Here is a 20,317-nt window from a genome sequence, read left to right as displayed (position 1 = left end):
CAGTCTGCCCAGCCATCAGACAATTGCACTCTCAGTAATCTAAGCCCTAAAGGAAATAGGAGCCTCAACCCCCCTTCTCAGGACACTTGTAATCCAGAGAAGAGAGGATGCACATAGTAAAGAGAGACAGGAACACAAATTGTTTTAAATACATAATCATACACAAAACCAGTTGCAGCTGGTACATAGGGTGGTGGGGGCTTCTGGAAGGGTGGGTGGAGCTGGTCAGAAAGATGTGGGCTCTGAGCGGAAGGTGGCAGGAGACATGGCTCAGAGAAAGGCATGCTACCCTCTCTTTGAACAAGAAAAACAGCTGTCATCTAGAAAAGTTCCAAAGCCCGAGAAATACAACACGGAAAAAAGAGATCAGGAAAGGGACATCTTCCCAGGACACATGATGGTAGTTTAGGCAAAGGTTGGCAATTGCTAAATGTCACAAACTCATGAGTGGGTTTTTACATTTCTATCTAGAGGTAACCAGAAGCCCCGGAGACAGTGGCTTTTCCTTAGGGGTACACTGGCTCATAGTTCCCCTATGAGCCCTAAGAACCGGCCCACTTTGAGGGTGGCCTGTGGTGAGGCCAATATTTAAATAGATTCTTCAAAGTAATAAATAATAGGGTAATGATAGGGTCTAAAAACATCAAAATAACCTTATATAAAAGGGAAACATTTTTAAAATTAACCCAAAGATATAAGTAGGGTAGGAAAGCAGGTTACCTCAAAGGTATCCTTTCCTGGCTTTGAACTCTCCACACACATTCAGGTCAGCAAGACCTAGAGAGACAAAGCATCTTGACAGAGGGAACAGAAGATTTGAACAGAAGATTAGAGTCCTCTCCTGACTGTCAGACCAGGTCAAGTTCTCCAACAGTACTCCATGCTTATAAATACTCCTCCCACTTGTGGGTTTTTGTTTGCTTTCTTGTTCCTGGATGGTAAATTCTTCCAGGGTAAGAACCCATCTATCTTATTCATAGTCAAATGCCCCCTCACCCCACCCCCACCCACTCAACCCACCAGCAGATTCCACAGGCCTGGCACATCCTAAGTGCTCTATAATTATTTATTAATTGATTTTCTGAATTGCTGAGCAAGTCACATTCCCTCTTTGAACCTCAGTTTATTTATCAACTTGAAAGTCTGTATTATATCTGAGAGTCCAAGAATTTAACTCACTATGTTTGTGGCTAGCATTTCCCCAAAGGCAATGGGCTGAGATGAGGCACACCCAAGACAGGAGAGAGCGAGAGGCCCTACTGCAGCCACCACCCGGTGTCCCAGTCCCCAACATCAATCTCAAGGGAAAATCTCAGGGACATGCAAGGGACACACAACAGGCCAGGGCCCAATAGAGGAAGACTCAATTGCATGTTAGGAGACCTAGATCTAGTCCTGGTTCTGTCACTTTATCTGTGACCCCAAGAAAGTCACTGTAGGTCTCCTATTTCCTAATCTGTAAAATGAGGGGGTAAGTTCCCAACGAAATTTCCCTCCAGATCTCAGATCTTTTTTTTTTTTTCTCTTCAGAGCCAATGTTGCTCTGTCAGTGCCCTGCCAGCCATCAAAGAGACTTGAGCCTATTGTTATTGTTAATATTCTCAGGGTCTCCTGAGCTCCAGATTGGCACATTTTCTTGGGGATATGAATGAAACATCGAATTAACCAGAAGGAAAGAGACTTAGTTTCCTCTAACCTAAGCCACATTAGCCTAACAGAAACACAAGAAAAATGTAAGGGCTATCAGTAGGGAAAAATTTGAATATCCAATATAATCCCTCCCCAAGCTGGAGTAACTATACTTTTCAGTTTTTGCATCTGTGTTGTCATTGGGGAGTTATCTGGCTATATCTGTGTTTTAGCATCTGTCGCTAAATCAGAGACCTAAATGCAAAAGTTGTAGGGCTCGGAATCACCATGTGGTTTTTGACACTCCCTAAATGACACAGGGTCAAGAAAGCAATAAAGGAATTGCCGTGAGACCCAATATAACATTTTTATCTGTAACATGGCCCTTGTTCCAAAAAGCCTTTGCTCCAAAAAGAAAGAATACATACCCATTTTCTCCAGAACCATATTTGGAAATCTCAAAGGAGCAGACCATACAAACTAGAAGCATCTGGGATGAACAAATGGTTTTCTATTTAAAGGGTATCATGGCTATAGACATAACAGAACCAACACCCATCAGCATCTACTCCAGGTATGAGTAAGCATCAACTTAAAGTGAGGTATGTGTGCTTTGATATCTGGGATGCAATATTGCAGGTATCTTAGCCATGTGAACATAAATTGATGGAGGTCTGGTTCCTAGGGTCCTACTGCTTTAACCAAAGGTCACTCTTTCAGCTTCTTTTGTTTTACAGATGAAGAAATTGAGCTGAGAGGTGGTGGAGTGACAGGTCAGCTCCAACAGCCTAATGTACATTAACAGCAGGATGAGAAATCACAGATTTCTCAAGACATCATATAAAAATTAAGTTAGCAAATCACTCTTCCCCATGCAAAGTATAATGTGGTGTCAATGTCTCACAACCCCAGTGAGCCCACCAGCAAATTCACGTGACAAGTCTTTGACTAGGGCAAGGGTAACATCTCCCTCCCTAAAAGGAACCAAAGTTTTAATATTACCTACTAATTCTACACAGGCTCTCTCTTGGCATAAGAATATGAATGTGATAGCTAAAGTCAGGCTTCTGTTTCAAAGGATAATGTTTACTTAAATGAGGGTTTCTGGGTCTCTTGGCTTTTCACACATTTTGAACTCCACACCTGATAGCCACATTCAGTGGAAAGCCTTGCTTAAATGCTTACTCCAGACTCATGAGAATTCCATATGAATGTTTTCATTGTTCTTCTGTCATTGGACAACTAAACCTTATTCACTCACTTTGACATGTAATTGTTTATATGAAGTCCTTACTATAAAGCATTCATTGTTGTGAGCTCTTTACATGTGTGGCCTCAACTTGATCCTCATGACAGTCTTATGGGGTAAGTACAATTTTGTCATCCCATGTTACAGATATGGAAATCAAAGGTACAGACAGGTTAACTTACCCAAGGTTAAGTAACTCACCAAGCTAATAACTGATTGAGTAGGGATTTGAACTCAGGCTTTTCTCCACTAGAAAGTAAGCTCCATGAGAACAGAGACTATTTTATTCACTACTGTATTCTCAGCCATCCACATGTTATACCTGAGATATAGTAGATGCTCAATAAATATTTGTTAATAAATACACTGTACATCCTCCTGAAACCAAAAGAATGACCCAGCATCACAAGCATCAACTTGAACCAAGAGCAAATTGCATAGAGAAGCATTTCAAGAGAAAAATCTTCATGCAACTGCCGGGCTTTGCATAAAGAATGCCAAGTCCCATTGTGTCCGCCTGAGAAGAGCTGGGAGAAATCCTTTTGACCTATTTCTTCCAAGCTGCCCCTGAGCCCCCCCTTCTCCCAGGCCACCCTTATTAGGTCACTGCTGAAACTAGGTCAGTGTTTAAACACTGCAGTCAGCTTATAATGCTTTAATCATTAAAGTTTACTCTTCCATCTGCATGTTAAAGAAAGAAATTACTACTTCAAATCACAGAACCCAGAATCACCTTCAGGCTTTTCTACAAAACTATGTTAAGACACAGATTTAGAGTTGCCTCTTTTTTACTACAAAGCAGCTCTTCCAGAACTGGACTAAAGCACACGAGGCCTCATCTCTCCACTCCTGATCCTTCTTCACAGGGCTGCCTAGCTCTTGTCTTCTGCCATTCTCCCAGGCTCCTTCCTAAATTAAAATTTTGGATTACCCAGACTCTAATTCTTATTTAAAATAAAACCTAAATTACTACCTTATGTTCAGGGCAAGTCAACACCCCGTCTGGCATCTCTCATTTCTGTGTGAGATTTGAACAAACCCACCCGGCACAAGTGGAAAATTGGTCTTGCATCACATACTCTGTTGGGATCACCACATTTGGAATTCTAGGTTTATTCTCCCACAGAGTCAAATTTAGCCCAACCCTAGAGAACGGCTCTGTGCACTCTGACATTCAAAATAATATTTGCTAAAAAGCGTGGGGGTTTGCAGGCAACTCGGGCTGCAGCAAGAGGCATGTTATTACTGACTCGACTCCTACATGGGTTCCATCTTAGTCATCAGACACATGGTCATATCCTCAGCTTAATTCCACAACCTACCCCTTTTTTTCAATCCAACCGCAGAGGACACAAGTAGGTTTTGCATAGTTGTTGTTTTGTTTTATGAAAGCCAAAGCATAAGTAAGCCATTATGATTATAGTATTTTATTTTAAGGAAATCTTACCCAAAGTGAGACAATACTTATATACGGCTATGCCTTGGATGAATGGAAGTAATGTTGATTCCCCCATAGTGACCAGGTCTGAATAAGGAAGTAGCAGTCTTAAATATTCTCTATGGTTTAAAACCAAATTTTCTAGCTGACCTTGATTTCCCATTGGATTTGTCTCTCCTACCAGTTTTTGCCATTCACCAGTCACCAGGCAGACATCACTAATAAAGATAATTTTTCTTTGGCTATAAAGATTGAGCTTCATTCAGGTTACCTCAAGGAAAAAGGATATTTATTTTAAAGATAAATGGCCTAGGTCTGGCTCAGAAACTATCAGGATCCCAGGCAGTTACTCACATTTTTTCTTTCTTTAATCACATCTCTCTCTACACGTGAGTTTCTTTTTTTTTCCCCCTTTACCAATGATCTCTTGCACATGACCAAAATGGCTGCCTTAGCTATCAGTCTACCTATGACCTTTTTAGCTGGCTGGCCTAGGCTTCAGTTTCCCATCTTCTGATTCTGAAGGACTCATAATACCTGTGTAGGCCATTGCACATGGAACTTGGTAATTGGTCAGTCTGGGCTGGAGACATTTCTGGATGTGAAGTCAAGGTACCACTCAAGTCTAATTGCTGGGGAAGGTATGGAAGGGAGGTATATTGAAGGAACAAACAGGGTTAAATTGTGTTGTACATGACATGATTATTAAGGACAACAGGGACTGTGAGTGAACAAGCAATGCCAGGCATCTCTAGTACAAATGTATAAAAATGTTTGTTCTCACTGAGGGCACACTTGCTGATATTCATCATTTAAAATTAAGATTTCACATATTTAATACTACTATATTTTTTAAATCCTCTCTTCTTCTTAAAAGTAAAATTGAAAAAGCTGGACAAAAATTTTAAGTAGTAAGTCTAATAATGCTTGGAAAGGTCTGAAAGTCTTTGATCCATGCAGAATAATGTATGAACTCCTGACTTTTTCAGAAAGCTATTTGTCAGTGAACATCATTATATCCCCTCCAAATTATCCCAACATTACCAAGAACCTAAAACATGTAAGATGTATACAGTTTGAAATAAAATCAGTAAACAATGGTTAACGTTTCTCACCACCTTTGCTTTTCGGGCTGCACCTACCTCCTGCAGCTCATAAATGCTCAGATAAGAACATCCATTGGCAATTCTATCAATTTGTGCATGCCAATTCTTGACACTCCCCCTAATTTTCTTTCTGATATTAAGAATAATGTTTACAATGTGATAACAGCACATTCCCCGTGTGAATGTGGCTAGCAACCATAAAAGCAAACACCTAGGGCCATCTCTGTTGAATATGCTTTACAGGATTGGTCCCCATGGGATAAAGTAGCCCAGTGCTCAGTGAGGGAACTGTAATATAAGTATCCATTGACCTGCAGCTGAACTTACCACTTGCTGTTTTTCTCTTATAATCTAAATCTGGAAATGTGCTGTCTGGTCAGCAGTGCACTACCAAGTCATTCAGCAAAATGCTCCAGATGCCATAAAAGCATGTCTGGATGTTAGAAAATGAACTTGTAAAATATAGTCTCAGGATTGTGCAAAGGCTATATTTCAGACAGCCAAAAAGCTTCTGCTGAGACACCTTTGTCAGGCAGCCAGGCAGCAGCTGTGTGTATTGTAGACGCTGTGGCCGTGAGTCTGCCTATAGAGTCGTAGCCAGCCCTGCCTCTGACTTGCATCGTCGCTGGGACGGCATTCTGAATCCATCTTACTGGGCACTGGCAGCTGAACCAGGGCTACCTCAGAAAGTTTCAAATCGACATTCTCTGTGGTTTAACTTCACAAGACACATCACCACTCTCCAATCATCGGCAAAGGGGAAACACCCAAGTCTTATATGACACATCTTACATGATTTCAAAAAGAGAAAGGCAACTTTTTGAAAGACACTGTAGGCGCTATTTTGAAGGAATAATCGTGTTTTTAAAAATATCATGTATTTCATTGCTATAGCTGGTCTTTTTTTTTTTTAATCAGACCTGGGTCTTGGTTTTAATTTGATCTTAGGTTGATTAGTTGGTTATTTTAGTTGGTGGTTTTGTCTTTTCTTTTTTAACAAATACTTTATGTTGGTTTTTTTAGTACAGCTACCTGTATATTTATGTTATCAGTATCTATAAATTATATACTTTCTCCTGCATAAACTTTTTTGTTAATTCCACCTCCTAATTTTTTTTCAAGTCAACTTCTGTCCACCACCACCACCCCATCACTTTTTGCCCTTAGAATTAGCCTTTTAACTGCTCTCCCACTCCACCACTGCTCCCAAAATCCATGCCATATGCTGCATCAGAGCATCATTTGTTTGCTTTGAGATGGGGTTTTGCTGTCACCCAGGAGTACAGTGGCATGATCATAGCTCACTGCAGCCTTCAACTCCTGGTCTCAAGGGATCCTCCCAGCCTCCAGAGGAGCTAAACTATAAGTGCACACCACAGGGTCTCACTGTGTTGCTCAGGCTGGTTTTGAACTTCTGGGCTCAAGTGATCCTCCTGCCTCAGCCTCCTAAAGTGCTGGGATTACAGGTATAAGCCACTGCACATGGCCCAGAGTATTGTTTTTAATACATGTCTAGCCCAGACACCTCCATGATTAAAAGCTTTCAATGCCTTCCTAGCGCTCCCTTCCTACTTCTCAGCTTAGTCTCGCATCTTCCCTCTCCAACTGCCCACACGGCACTTGCCTCCACGCCTCAGGCCTCAGTGGTCTTTTGTCAGTTCCTCCCGAATCCTTGCCCCCTTCAGACATGGGAACATCCCAATGTCATTCTCCCTGCTGGAAATGCCCTTCCCTACTCTTCACCAAAGGTTCTTGTACTGGTCTTTCCTCTTGGCTTAACTGCCCTGCCTCAGAAAACTTCCCCAATTGCCAATCCAGGTGAGATCCTGTTCTATGCTCTCAAAGCATCCTGTTCTTCATCATACTCATTATCATAACGGTAATCCATCATGCGTGCCATCCACTGTTGAATGTGTGGTTTTGTGCCTGGCTTCACCCTTCACATCTCACCTACTAATGGATATATAAACCTTTTTATATGCTTCTGGATTTGGTTTGCTTGTGTTTTGTTGAGGATGTTTGCATTTATACTCATAAGAATTACTGGTCTATAGTTTTCGTTTTTTGTAACGTCTTTGTCCAGTTTCAGTATTAGAATGCCTGGATAAGTGGGGTCTTTCTGGAAAGTGAAGTCTGTGAAGAATTGGTGTTCTTTAAACTTATGCTAAAATTTACTGTTGATGCCACATGGGCCTCGGCTTTTCTTTGTGGGAAGTTTTCTGATTATTTACTCAAACTCTTTCTCTGTTATAGATCTATTCATATTTTCTATTTCTTGAGTCTATTTCAGATGCCTGACATGACAGGCACTCGGTAAACACCTGCTGCATGTGGAGTACGTCACCTTTACATGATATTACAAAAGTTTAAAAGGACAACTGACCATATTACATACATGTTGGTTTGGAAGGGTCTGAGAAAGGCCTCCCAAAGTGCTGGGATTACAGGCATGAACCACCACACCTGGCCACCATTTTTTTCTAAGTAATCTTTCTATTTTAGAACACTTAGATGATTGTGATGGTAGTACAGAGAGTTCTCATATATGAGCTTTCCAATTGTTTGAGTTTATTTTCACTTTCTTGATAGTGTCCTTTGAAATTCAAAAGTTTGAGAGACATCCAAAATGGCCAAATAGAGACAGCTCTGGAGTGCAGTTCCCAGCAACAACAGTGCAGAGGTTAAGTGATCACTGCATTTCCAAATGAGTTTTTACTGCCCACAGACCAGGAGATTCCCAGGCCGAAAAGCACCACGAGTTTCCAGCACGGCAGGTGCCACAGGTCTCCGCACAAAAACTCACATAAATTTGAACGACCATTTCAAGTGGCACCTGGGAGACAGAGTCTCCCACTAAACTGAAAAAGAGGGGGCTGAAACAGGGAGCCAGGTGATCTGGCTCGGGGTCCCACCCCCACAAAGACCAGTAATCTTAAATGCTCTGGATTGAGAGTTTCACAGCAAGCACAGCTGGACCTGGGACGGTACAGCTCAATGAGGGAAGGGCGCCTGCCATTACGGAGGCAGTCCACCACTACCAAAGCAGTCCGCCATTACCAAGGCAGTCCAACATTACTGAGGCAGACCACCATTACCAAGGCATTTCTAACTGTACCACTGTATACAAACCCACAAGGAAATTACACAGCATCAGGGCAGAGTCTGCAGCAGCTCAGCAACGCCTCTGCTGGCAGACTGTGACTAGACTACCTCCTTGCTGGGCAGGGTATCTATGAAAAAACGCAGCAGCATGCCAGGAACTTATAAATAAAGCCCCACCTTCCCAGGACAGACCACCTGGGAAAAGCGGTTATGAGTTCTACTGCAGCAGACTTACACGTACCTGCCCAGCAGCTCTGAATGGAACAACAAAGCTCCCAGCACAGCATTTGAGCTCTTATAAGGGACAGATTGTCTCCTCAAGCAGCTTCCTGACACCTGTATATCCAAAGAGACACCTCATAAAGGGAAGCTCAGGTCGACATCTGGTAGGTACCCTTCTGGGAAAAAGATAACAGAAGAAGAAACTGGCAGCAACCATTACTGTTCTGCAGCCCCCGTGGGTGATCCTCAGGCAAGCAGGGTCTGGAGTGGACCTCCAGCAGTCCTGCAGCAGAGGGGCCTGACTGTTAGAAGGAAAACTAAAAAACAGAAAGAAATAGCTTCAACATCAACAAAAAAGACATCCACTCAGAGACTCCATCCAAAAGTCACCAACTACAAAGACTACAGTTAGATAAACCCACAAAGATGGGAAGAAACCAGCAAAAAAGGATGAAAATACCCCAAACTAGAACACCTCTCCTCCTCCAAGGGATCACAACTCCTCACCAGCAAGGGAACAAAGCTGGATGGAGAATGAGTCTGATGAATAGACAGAAACAGGCTTCAGAAGGTAGGTAATAACAAACTTCTCTGAGCTAAAAGAATATGTTCTAACCCAGTGCAAAGAAACTAAGAATGTTGAAAAAGTGTTAGACAAAATGCTAACAAGAATAAACAGCTTGGAGAAGAATATAAATGACTTAATGCAACTAAAACAACACAACACAAGAACTTCACGAAGCATACACAAATTTCAACAGCCAAATTGACCAAGCAGAAGACAGGATATCAGAGGTCAAAGATCAACTCAATGAAATAAAACCAGAGGCAAGATTAGAGAAAAAAGAGTGAAAAGAAATGAACAAAGCCTCCAAAAAATATGAGATTATGTGAAAAGACCTAATCTGCATTCGATAGGTGCACCTGAATGTGATAGAGAGAATGAATCCAAGACAGAAAACACTCTTCAGGATATTATCCAGGAGAACTTCCCCAACCTAGCAAGGCAGGCCAACATTCAAGTCCAGGAAACACAGAGAACACCACAAAGATATTCCTCAAGAAGAGCAATCCCAAGGCACATAATCGTCAGATTCACCCAGGTTGAAATGAAGGAAAAAATGCTAAGGGCAGCCAGAGAGAAAGGTTGGGTCACTCACAAAGGGAAGCCCATCGGACTCACAGTGGATCTCTTGGCAGAAACCCTACAAGCCAGAAGAGAGTGGGTGCCAATATTCAATATACTTAAAGAAAAGAACTTTCAATCTAGAATTTTATATCCAGCCAAACTAAGCTTCATAAGCGAAGGAGAAATAAAATCCTTTATGAACAAGTAATTGCTGAGAGATTTTGTCACCACCAGGCCTGCCTTACAAGAGCTCCTGAAAGAAGCGCTAAACATGGAAAGGAACAACCAGTACCAGCCACTCCAAAAACATACCAAATGATAAAGACTATCGACACAAGAAACTGCGTCAACTAATGGGCAAAACAACAAGCTAGCATCAAAATCACAGGATCAAATTCACACATAACAATATTAACCTTAAATGTAAATGGGATAACAGCCCCAATCAAAAGACACAGACTAGCAAATTGTATAAAAAGTCAAAACCCATCTGTGTGCTCTATACAGGAAACACATCTCACATGCAAGGACACACAAAGGCTCAAAATAAAGGGACAGAGGAAGATTTACCAAGCAAATGGAGAGCAAAAAGAAGCAGGAGTTGCAAATCCTAGTCTCTGATAAAATGGACTTTAAACCAACAAAGATAAAAAGAGGCAAAGAAGGGTTTTACATAATGATAAAAGGATCAATGCAACAAGAAGGGCTAACAATCCTAAATATATATGCCCCCAATACAGGAGCACCCAGACACATAAAGCAAGTTCATAATGATCTACAAAGAGACTTAGACTCCCTGACAATAATAGTTGGAGACTTTAACACTCCACTGTCAAAATTAGACAGATCAACAAGAGAGAAAATAAACAAGGATATCCAGGACTTGAATTCATATCTGGACTAAAAGGACCTAAAAGACATCAACAGAACTCTCCACCCCAGATCTACAGAATATACATTCTTCTCAGCACCACATCACACCTACTCTAAAATTGGCCACACAATTGAAAGTAAATCACTCCTCAGAAAATGCAAAAGAACAGAAATCATAACAGTCTCTCAGACCACAGTGCAATCAAATTAGAACTCAGATTAAGAAACTAACTCAGAACTGTACAACTTCATGGAAACTGAACAACTGGCTCTTGAGTGTTGACCAGATAAACAATGAAATGAAGGCAGAAATTAAGATATTCTTTGAAACCAACAAGAATGAAGACACAACGTACCAGACTCTATGGGACACATTTAGAGCAGTGTCTAGAGGGAAATTTACAGCAATAAATGCTCACATGAGAAGCAGGTAAAGATCTAAAATCAACACCCTATCATCAAAATTGAAAGAGCCAGAGGAGCAAGATCAAAAAAACTCAAAAGCTAGCAGAAGACAAGAAATAACTAAGATCAGAGCAGAACTGAAGGAGACAGAGACACACAAAAAAAAAACCCTTCAAAAAAATCAATAAATCCAGGAGGTGTTTTTTTGAAAAGATCAACAAAATAGACAGACTGTTAGCCAGATTAATAAAAAAGAAAAGAGAGAAGAATCAAATAATGAAATAAAAAATGATAAAGGGGATATCACCACCGATTCCACAGACATACAAACTACCATCAGAGATTACTACAAACAACTCTACGCACATAAATCAGTAAACCTGGAAGAAACAGATAAACACATAAATTCCCGGACACTTGTACCCTCCCAAGCCTAAACCAGGAAGAACTTGAAACCCTGAATAGACCAATAACAAGGGCTGAAGTTGAGGCAGCAATTAATAGCCTACCAACCAAAAAAAGCCCAGGTCCAGATGGGTTCACCACCAAATTCTACCAGATGTAAAAAGAGGAGCTGGTACCACTCTTTCTGAAACTATTCCAAACAATACAAAAAGAGGGAATTCTTCCCAAATCGTTTTATGAGACCAACATCATCCTGATACCAAAACCCCACAGAGACTCAACAAAAAAAGAAAACTTCAGGCCAATAGCCATGATGACCATAGATGCAAAAATCTTCAATAAAATACTGGCAAACCGATTGTAACAGCATATCTAAAAGCTTATCCATCATGATCAAGTAGGCTTCATCCAGGGGATGCAAGGCTGGTTCAACATATGCAAGTTTATAAACGTAATCCACCACATAAACAGAACCAAAGACAAAAACCACATGGTTATCTCAATTGATGCAGAGAAGGCCTTTGACAATATTCAACAGCTCTTTAAGCTAAAAACTCTCAATAAACTAGGTATCGATGGAACATATTTCAAAATAATAAAAGCTATTTATGACACACCCACAGCCAATATCATACTGAATGGGCAAAAACTGGAAGCATTCCCTTTGAAATCTGGCAGTAGACAAGGATGCCCTCTCTCACCACTCCTATTCAATATTCTATTGGAGTTCTAGCCAGAGCAATTAGGCAAGAAAAAGAAATAAAAGGTATTCAATTAGGAAGGAGGAAGTCAAATTGTCTCTATTTGCAGATGACATGATTGTATATTCAGAAGACCCCATCATCTCAGTCCAAAATCTCCTTAAACTGATAAGCAACTTCAGCAAAGTCTCAGGATAAAAAATCAATGTGCAGAAATCACAAGCATTCCTGTACACCAATAACAGACGTAAAGAGAGCCAAATCATGAGCAAACTCCCATTCACAATTGCTACAAAGAGAATAAAATACCTAGAAATACAACTAACAAAGGATGTAAAGGACCTCTTCAAGAAGAACTATAAACCACTGCTCAAGGAAATAAGAGAGGACACAAACAGATGGAAAAACATTCCATGCTCATGGCTAGGAAGAATTAATATCATGAAAATGGCCATACTGCCCAAAGTAGTTTATAGATTTAACACTATCCCCATCAAGTTACCAATGACTCTCTTCACAGAACTGGAAAAAAACACTTAAACTTCATATGGAACCAAAAGAGAGCCCACATAGCCAACACAATCCTAAGCAAAAAGAACAAAGCTGGAGGTATCATGCTACTTGACTTCAAACTATACTACAAGGCTACAGTAATCAAAACAGCATGGCACTGGTACCAAAACAGAGATATAGGCCAATGGAACAGAATAGAGGCCTTGGAGGCAATGCCACACATCTACAACCACCTGATCTTTGACAAATCTGAAAAAAAATAAGCAATGGGGAAAGAATTCCCTGTTTAATAAATGGTGTTGGGAAAACTGGCCAGTCATGTGTAGAAAGCAGAAACTGGACCCCTTGCTGACACCTTATGCTAAAATTAACTCCAGATGAATTAAAGACATAAACATAAGACCTAACACCATAAAAACCCTAGAAGAAAACCTCAGCAAAACCATTAGGACATAGGCATAGGCAAGGACTTCATGACTAAAACACCAAAAGCATTGGCAACAAAAGCCAAAATAGACAAATGGGATCTAATTAAACTCCAGAGCTTCTGTACAGCAAAAGAAGCAATCATTACAGTGAACTGGCAACCAACAGAATGGAAAAAAATTTTTGCACTCTACCCATCTGACAAAGGGCTAACATCCAGAATCTACAAAGTTTTACAAGATAAAAACAAACAAACCCATTCAAAGTGGGCAAAGGATATGAACAGACATTTTTCAAAAGAAGGCATATATGAGGCCAACAAACATATGAAAAACTGCTCATCATTACTAGTCATTAGAAAAATGCAAATCAAAACCACATTGAGATACCATCCCATGCCAGTTAGAATGTCAGGCATTAAAAAATCTGGAGACAAGAGATGCTGGAGAGGATGTGGAGAAATAGGAACACTTTTACACTGTTGGTGGGAGTGTAAATTAGTTCAACCATTGTGGAAGACAGTGTGGCAATTTCTCAAGGACCTAGAAATAGAAATTCCATTTGATCCAGCAATCCCATTACTGAGTATATATCCAAAGGATTATAAATTGTTCTATTATAAAGACACATGCACATGAAAGAATTAAAAAAAAAGAAAAAAAAAAGACACATGCACATGTATGTTCATTGTGGCACTGTTTACAATAGCAAAGATCTGGAACCAACCCAAATGCCCATCGATGATAGACTGGACAAAGAAAATGTGGCACATATACACCATGGAATACTATGCAGTCATAAGACAGGATGAGTTCATGTCCTTTGCAGGGACATGGATGAATCTGGGAACCATCATTCTCAGAAAACTGATACAAGAACAGAAAATCAAACACTGCATGTTCTCACTCATAGGCAGGTGTTGAACAATGAGAACACATGGACACATGGAGGGAAGCATCACACACTGGGGTCTGTTGATGGGGGTACGGGAGGGACAGCAGCAGGTGGGGAGGTTGGGGAGGGATAACATGGGGTAAATGCCAGATATAGGTGATGGGGGGATGGAGGCAGCAAATCACATTGCCATGTATGTACCCATGCAACAATCCTGCATGATCTGCACATGTACCCCAGAACCTAAAGTACAAACAACAACAACAACAACAAAAAAAAAGAAATTCAAAAGTTCAATTTAGCTATATTTTCTCTGCTTATACTTTGGGTGTCATATCTAAGACCATTACCTATTCCAAAGTCACAAAAATTTATACCTATTTTTTTATGAGAATTATATTTTTAACTTTCATAGTTAGGTTTCTGATATCTATTTTTAGTTATTTTTTACATATAGTGCAAGGTAAGGATCTAACTTCATTCTTTTGCATATCAGTATCAAGTTGTTCCCACACCACTTGTTGAAAATATTATTCTATCTCCAGTGAATTGTCTTGGCACCCTTGTCAAAAATCAATTGACAATAAATGTATGAGTTCATTTCTGGACCCACAATTCTATTCCATCGATCTCTGTATTTATCCTTGTACCACATAATCTTGACTACTGCAGCTACATATTAAATTTCAAAATTGGGAAGTGTGAATTTTCTTTGTTTTTCTTTGTCAATCTTGTTTTGGCTACTCTGAATCCCTTGCATTTCCATATAAATTTTAGGATAAGCTTGTTAATATATGAGGGAAAAAAAACCCACTGAGCTTTTAATAAGGATTACACTAAAACCATAGATAACATTGGAGAGAATGACCATCTTAACAATGTTAAGTCTTCCAATCCATAAACCTGAAATATTGTTCCATTTATTTGGGTGTTCCTTAATTCATTACAACAAAGTTTTGTAGTTTTAAGGATAAAAGTCTTGCACTTTCTAAGTATTTCTTTCTTTTTTATCCTCTTTTAAATGGAATTGCTTTCCAGCCTGGGCAATATAGTGACACCTCATCTCTATAAAAACATTTAAAAATTAGTCAAGCATGGTGATGTGCACCTGTAGTTGCAGCTACTCCAGAGGCTGAGGCAGAAGGATTGCTTGAACCTGAGAGGTGAAGGTTTGCAATGAGCCAAGATCACACCACTGCATTCTAGCCTGAGCAATAGAGGTAGACCCTGTCAAAAATAAAAATTAAAAAGGAATTGCTTTATTAAATTATTTTGAATTATTTATTGATAGTGTATAAAAATACAATTGACCTTTGAACAATTAGGCGTTGGAGTACTGACCCCTTTCACAGTCAAAAATCTGCATGTAACTTGTGATTCCTCGAAAACTTACCTACGAATAGCCTGCTGTTGAAGGAGTTCAAGACCAGCCTGAGCAACATTGCAAGACCCTGTGTGTACAAAAAAGAAAATTTAGCCAGGTGTGGTGGCACACACCTGTAATCCCAGCAATTTGGGAGGCCAAGGCTGGCAGATCACTTCAGCCCAGGAGTTCCAGACCAGCCTGGGCAAAATGGTGAAACCCTGTCTCTACAAAAAAAATATATAAAAAATTGGCCAGGTATAGTGGCATGTACCTGTAGTCCCAGCTACTGGGAAGGATGAGGTTGGGAGGATCGCTTGAGCCCAGAAGGTCAAGGCTGCAGTGAGCCATGATTGCACCACTGCACTCCAGCCTGGGCAACAGAGCAAGACCCTGTCTCTAAAAATAAAAAGAACAAAAAAGAAAATCACAAGGAAAAGAAAATATATTTATTATTCATTAAGCGAAAGTGGATAATCATAAAAGTCTTCATCTTTATTGTCTGCATGTTGAGAAAGCTGAGGAAGAGGAGAAAAAGGAGGTGTTTGGTCTTGTTATCTCAGGATGGCAAAGGTAGAAGAAAATCATATAAGTGAACACACAGTTCAAACCCATATTGTTGAAGCGTCAACTGCATAACTTATTTTTGTATATCCATCTGTGTCCTGGAAATTTGCTGAACTGCTTTATTAGCTTTAATAATTTTTATAGATTTCTTAGGATTTTCTATATACAAGATCATGTCATCTACAAAGAGAGATCATTTTAATTCTTTCCTACCAATGTGAATGCCGATTTCTTTTTCTTGCCTAAGTACGCTGGTTAGAACTTCCAGGACAATGTCAAATAAAAGCAGTAAAAATGGTTTTCTTTGTCTTGGTCCTAACCTTATGAGGAAAGTTTTCAATCTATCACTATTAAGTATAATGTTAGCTTTGAGCTTTTTGTAGATGTTCTTTATCAGTTTGAGGAAGTCTCCTTCTATTACTAGTTTGTTGAGTGCTTTTATTATGAAAGGGTACTGGATTTTGTCAAATGCTTTTCCTACATCTATGCAAATGATCATATAATTTTTTAACTTTATTCTATTAATATGACACACATATTGATTGATTTCCACATGTTGAACCAGCCTTGCATTCCTAGAATACATCTCACCTACTAATGGGTATATAAACTAAACCTTTTTATATGCTTCTGGATTTGGTTTGCTTGTGTTTTGCTGAAGATGTTTGCATTTATACTCATAAGAATTACTGTTCTATAGTTTTCTTTTTTAGTAACGTCTTTGTCCAGTTTTGGTATTAAAATGAGTAGATAAGTGGGGTCTTTCTGGAAATGTTTGCGAAGAATTGGTGACGCAAACATTACTGGTGACGCCACATGGGCCTAGGCTTTTCTTTGTGGGAAGTTCTCTGACTACTTACTCAAACTCTTTCTCTGTTATAGATCTATTCATATTTTCTATTTCTCAAGTCTATTTCAGTTGATTGTACCTAAGAGTTTGTCTAAATTATCTAGGTTATCTAGTTTGTTGACATACAATTATTCACAGTGCTCCTGTATATTCCTTTTTATTCCTATAAGGTTGGTAGTAATGTCTTATCTTTCATTCCTGATTGCAGTAATTTGAATCTTCTCTCTCCTGTTCTTGGTCAATCTAGACAAAAGTTAAATAATTTTGTTAATCTTTCAAAGAACTAATTTTTGGTTTTGTTAATCTTCTCTATCTTTTTCTGGTCTCCGTTTCCATTATTTCCACTGTAATCTTTATTAATTCCTTTCTTTTTGTTTGTTTTGGGTTCAGTTTGCTCTTTTTTTTTTTTTCCTAACTTCTTAAGGAATTAGGTTATTCCAGTTAAGATTTTTCTTTTTTCTTAATATAGGCATTTATAGCTATAAATTTCCTTTATAAGCACTGTTTTTGTTGCAGCCCACAAATTATGGTATGCTGTGTCTTTGTTGTCATTCATCTGAAAGCATTTTGTAATGTCCTTTGTAATTGCTTCTTTTACCTTTTGGATATTTAGCAGTATGTTGTTTCATTTCCACATATTTGTGAGTTTCATAAATGTCTTTTTGTTACTCATTTATAATTGCATTCCATCATGGTCAAAGAACATGCTTTGTATGATTTCAATCCTTTTAAACTTATTGAGATGTTGCGTGGCTTGACGTATGCTCCATGTTCCATGTGCACTCTGAGAAGAATGTATATTATGCTCTTTGGGGTAGAGTGTTCTATAGATGTCTGTTACATCTACTTGGTTTTTGGTGTTGCTCAATTCTGTCATTGTTGATCTTGTGTCTAGTTGTTCTACCCATTATTGATAGTACAGTATTAAAGCGTATGATTCTATATTGTTGGATTTTTGTAATTCTTTTTAATTCTGTCAGGTTTTGCCTCATGTATTTTGGGGCTCTGTGGCTAGGTACACATACATGTAAAATTCTTCTAACTTCTGGATATACTGACCTTTTTATCATTACAAAATATCCTTCTTTGTACCTAGTAGCAATTTTTGTCTTACATTCTTCTTTGTGTTATACTAGCAGAGCCACTCCAGTGTTTTTGTTTACTATTTGTGTGGTATGTCTTTTTCCACCCTTTAACTTTGAACTGTTTTGTGTTTTTAAATCTAAAATGTGTCTCTTGCAGATGCCATATAGTTTAATCATGATTTTTTTGTCTCTCAATGTCTGCCTTTAATTGGAATGTTTAATCATTTATATTTAATGTATTAACTGATAAGGTAAAATTCAGTTATTTGTTTTCTATATACATACATTATATCTTTTTTGTTCCTCTATTTCTCTATTAATACATTTTGTTGCTAATAGACATTTTCTAACATAGCATTTTAGTTCTCTGAACTTCTTTGACTATTTTTTACTTTTATATAGTTTAGATTAATATCAACTTAATTTCAATAGCATATAAAAACAGTGCTCTAATTTAACACCATTTCCCCTCCACTGTTGTGCTATTGTCATGCAAATTACCTCTTTATATATTTTACGCCCATGAACACAGTTATATAATCCTTGCTTCATGCAATTGTCTTTTAAATCTGTTAGAAAGAAAGTTATAAATAAAAACTACATTTAAACACATATTTACTTATATTGTTACCTTTACTGGTAGTTTCTTCATTTCTTCAAATGAATTTTAGTCTAGTGTCCTTTCATTTCAGCCTGAAGGATTCCTTGTAGTATTTATTATAGGAAACATCTGATAGCAACAAATTCTGTTTTTCTTTATCTGGGAATGTCTTAATATCACCTCCATCTTTGGCTTTTGATAGTGTGATTATGATCTGTCAAGTTATGGGTTTGTTTTGTTTTGTTTTGTTTTTTAGGTATTTATCTTACTTGGAATTCATTGAGCTTTGGGATATTTAGATCAATATTTTTCCTCAAATTTGGGAGGTTTGGGACCATTATTTCTTAAAATATACTTCATTCTCTTCTCTACCACCCTCCTGAACTTCTGAGACTCCCATTATGTGTATGTTGTTACTTTTGATGATGTCCTATAAGTCTCTAAGTTTTTTTCATGTTTCATCATTCTTTTTTTGTTCTGCTCCTCAGACTGAATCTCAATTGACTTATCTTCAAGTTTGTTAATTCTGCCTTCTGTTTACTCAACTTTGCTGCTGAAGTAAATTTTTATTTCAATTATTATAATTTTCAACTCAATAATTTCTGTTTGCCCCTTTTATCATTTCTCTTTTTTAATATTATCTACTTGGTGAGATATTGTTCTCATATATTCCTTTAGTTCTTGAACTATATTTAAAATAGCTAATTTGTAGTCTTTTTTTAGAAAGTTCAAAATCTGGGCTTCTTTAAGTTTCTATGGTCTGCTTCTTTTCCCTGAGTATGGAATATACTTTCTTATTTGTTTATCCACAATTTTATGTTGAAAACTATATATCTTAACTGATATAATGAGGAAAGCCTGAAATACAGATTCCCCTCCTTTTCTGTGGTTTTCGGTTGTTACTGTTTGCTGGTGATGGTATTGGTAGTGGTTTAGTGACTTTTTTAAACTAATTCTGTAGTCTGTATACTTTGTCATGTTTTACCACTGAAATCTCTGCTCAGTTAGCATAGTGGTCAGCTAATGATTAGACAGAGATTTCCTTAGATGTCTGGAATCAATAAGTTTACCAGTCTTTGCTGAAGAATTCTGTATGTCTAGGCATGCTTTCAACAGGCAATGCTAACCCAGGCCATTTATAACTCTGCCTTAGCCTTCACTTCCTGCTCATGCAGAACCTCATGATTAGCCAGCAAAGCTAAAAGCCAAAGGTGGGTCATTTGAGGCCTTTCCTGAGTACGTGCTCTAGGCTTATAAACAACCCCACACATGCATATGACCTTTTAGGTTCTGAGGAATATGCTGGAGCCTTTCAAAGACCCCTATGGACATCTCATTCCCCAGCATTTCCTTTTAAGCCTTTTGGTTAGCTTACTGTTTGCCACACTACTATTCAGTGCTTCAGGCAGTTGAAATTTCAACATTTGCTTCTCATCATTTTTGATGAACACCCCTAAGGAAAAGCCTGTTCACATTAGATGACCTCTGAGTTAGGTCAAATAAAGACAGCCCTGTAAATGAGACCTTCCAGGGAACAACCAGACAAGTCAAATAATAAAGTCTCTAGGAATGGAGATTTGAAGGAACTCCAACCCTAGTCTTCCTCTCATGTGGCTACAAGACTGCTGGTTTTCACTGTGATTTATGTGCTGTTGATTTTCAAGGCTACTACGGAGTTTGAGAAGGAGGTGATTGTAATAGGACAAGTTAAAGCACCACAAAGCTCTGTTTTGTTTTTGCTTTTCTTAACAAAAAAATC

The sequence above is a fragment of the Aotus nancymaae genome, unplaced genomic scaffold (assembly GCF_030222135.1).
Source record: "Aotus nancymaae isolate 86718 unplaced genomic scaffold, 86718_ANA_hifiasm-v0.15.2.pri h1tg000009l, whole genome shotgun sequence".
Lineage (NCBI taxonomy): Eukaryota > Metazoa > Chordata > Mammalia > Primates > Aotidae > Aotus > Aotus nancymaae.
This window is presented reverse-complemented; position numbering follows the sequence as displayed.